Source organism: Salvia miltiorrhiza, chromosome 7 (assembly GCF_028751815.1).
Source record: "Salvia miltiorrhiza cultivar Shanhuang (shh) chromosome 7, IMPLAD_Smil_shh, whole genome shotgun sequence".
Lineage (NCBI taxonomy): Eukaryota > Viridiplantae > Streptophyta > Magnoliopsida > Lamiales > Lamiaceae > Salvia > Salvia miltiorrhiza.
The window spans coordinates 51,722,665-51,726,125 of NC_080393.1; positions in this window are offsets into that span (position 1 = coordinate 51,722,665).

Here is a 3,461-nt window from a genome sequence, read left to right on the forward strand (position 1 = left end):
CGAAAGCCTTACGGATGTCAATTTTGCATGCCAGATTGGAACCACGATCAGTACGCTGCATGCACGAAAATCCTTCCGAGCTCATCATAATACAATCATGAATATTGCGACCACTGATAAAACCATACTGATTGTAGGAGACATGAGTGGCAGCCACCAAACTTAACCGAGTAGCCAAGATCTTAGTAATGATCTTAAAGAAGAAGTTAGACAAAATGATAGGCCGCAGATCCGCCACGGTCGTAACCGTCTCCTTTTTGGGAATCAAAATAAGCGTACTAGCATTGCATCCATTTGGAAGATAGGACTTCAAGAAGAAAGTTCTAACAGCCCTTGTCACGTCCTCCTTAATCGTGACCCAGCATTGCTGAAAAAACGTGCACGAAAAACCATCTGGCCCCGGTGAGCTGTTTGCATCCATAGCGAAGACAGCAGCCACGATTTCACTGTCCTCTGGAATACGAATAAGCGACAAATTCTGATCATCCGTAATGACATGATCGACAAACATTTCAATCTTCGTATACTCCGGTCCCGGACTGCCATCATCCGAGAAAAGCGAAGAAAAATAACTGATAATATGCTGCTCAATCACGGACTGATCAAAGACCTCATTACCCTCAATCTGCAAGTGAGAGATGGAAGAATTACGCCTTTTAAACTTGGCAATTCTGTGAAAAAAGGCCGTGTTTCTATCCCCATCCTGCAACCACGTAGCACGGCTTTTTTGTTTAAATAAATTACTCTTTTGAGAAAGATGAACATTTATCTTAGCTTGACGGCCAATCTCCTCTTCGAAAACATCATCAGTATAGCCATTCAGCGAAATACGTTGTTGAACCTCAGCGAGCTGCTCCTGCAACCTCCTAATATTCAAATCAACATTCCCAAAAACCTCCTTGTTCCAAACTCCAATATCCCGCTTGAGGCGTTTCAGCTTAGCATAACACAAAGAATCGAGCAACGAGTGTCGATAGGTCTGTTCCAGGACGACGACACCATCTCCTGAAAAGTTGGATGAGTCGTCCACATATTAAGAAATCTAAAATTCCTCCGTCCAGGACGATAATCATCTTTGCATTGCAACACAAGAGGAGCATGATCCGAGGTCAAACGCGGGAGTGCCGAGGTCACAATCGACGACCACCTACTCCCAAACTCCATAGAGAAAAAAGCTCTATCAAGTATAGATTCCACATGACGCGGTAAAAATCTTCTACCTGACCAAGTAAAACGCAAACCATCACAAGGCGATTCAACAAAATCCAACTCTTCAATAAAATTGCAAAAATCCCTGCAAGAACCCGGCGACGGAAGAGCCGGACTAATGCGCTCGTGGGCCCCTTTAACCACGTTGAAGTCTCCATTAATAACCATGCTAGTCCCCGCAAAACGGAGGAGATCACGCCAAAGAATCTGACAAGTGAGCTGATCATTCGCTCCATGAACCACAGCCACTCTGAAGGAGAAATTCTGCCAATAATAGTCGACAATAACCGATTGGTCAGAGGAAAAGATAACAGTAGTAAAAACATCCTGATGAGCAAAGAACCAAATATTCGAGCATCTCGGCAGTCTACAATTTTGATGCACAAGAATAAGGTTGAGAGAATTCCAGAAATTATTAGGGACATTACTAAAAGCAGTTTTGGGCTCAATAACACCTAGAACAATGGGAAAATAGGAAGAACATATCTCCCTAAGTAATCGCATGGATTCGTCCGTCATGCCACGGATATTCCACGCGACTATATTCATCACCAAAAAATTAGAATTCAGCAGAGTGAGCATCGCTCATCTCTACTTCATCTGCCCATCTCCCTTTCACGACATTATCCATCGCGCGGATGCTCGCTTTATCACCACTTTCAATGACGAAATCCCTTTCTGTCCAGTATCAACCGATTTCCGAAGCCTGCTTTTGATCCCCTCCTGAACTTTCGTATGTTCCAAAGCTTTTAACGCCTGTTCCTGTTTAGTTGGTCGACCACGGCCCCTCTTAACCATGACCGAATCAGTATTAGGGTTCCCTGTAACATGAGCCTTAGTCTTCTGTTGTCTTTGCGCCTGCATGGCAGTTTCCATCTCAAGCAACTCTCTTCTCTTGTCCTCCAATTGTTGTTCTTTAAGAACAATATCCTCCTCTGTGCAATCTTGATTTCTCGACTTCTGTTCTTGCTGATTCGACTCCAAAACAATCTGCTCGTCATACACCGACTCCTCTGAATCCGTAGCAACCTCATTCTCATCATCAGAAGGAGTCTTCATGTGTGTTAGCTTGTCGCTCATATTTTTTGTGTGAGCTTCCACATCTAACTCATCATCATCAAGAACCAAAAATCTGTTGCTCGAACCTGACCCCATCCGAGGAGAAGACGATTTCTGAATTTCTCCTCTCAAAACTCCGCTTCCCAGCTCCACTGGTGAACGGTACGAAACAATTTCATCAACCCCAACAACGCCATCCAACTCTTTATGATTCTTTTCACCTCTGTCGTCCACCGGAGTCCGGGATGAATTTCCTTTATTATTCCTCCATTCAATATAAAACATTATACATATCAATAATTACTTTTTCTTACGATAATAATTATTTGATCAAATAATAATGTAATTATTTATGCTTATTAAAAATAATCATTGTTATAATAAAAAGTAATATTTGGTATGGAGAAATGTAATGTTTCAAAAATGTTATATTAATTGTAATTATTGTTGTAATAAAACTTATTCATTATTATAATAAAAAGTTATTATTATTATTATAAAGAAAGATAATGTTTTTAAAATATTACAATTTTCACAATATTGAAGTTAACTACTTATATTAACATAAATATACATTTATATGAACAAATGTATATATTATGCTTATTAAAAGTAACAATTATTATAAACAAATGTAATAATTAGGAGCATGGGTCAAACCCACGCGGGTCGGGGTTCCGGGTCAGGAGGGCGGGTTTGGGGCTGGGTCGACCCGTCGCACACCTGTGCGACGGTCGCACCCAATAATCTGCGTATAAAGTTAAGAGAATAAAGTGATATGTGGACCCTACAACTATAAATGGAAGTGAAAACGATATCGCGGACGGATCGAAATAACAAATATGGAAATGATATCGCGGACGGAGGGAGTATTGATTAGGTGATTTTTCTTTACATGTATTTGGTAGATAAGATATAATTTTAAGATATCTAATATTTTTGTTTGATAGACGAAATATAACTCTAGATTAAATTAACAAATTACCATTTTAACTTTAAATTAATAATTTTTTTTTAAAAAGTTATTTGTGCATCCTCTTATGCTGACATGTGTTCCAACCCCAATTTTTTTTTTTTTTTTGGAAGGTAAAATAATTTTATTAAAGGAGTATAAGGAGTACTCAAACTAAAACACCAAACAGTCCAACACAGAACAAAGAAAAAGAACAACACCACCACATAATCCACCAATA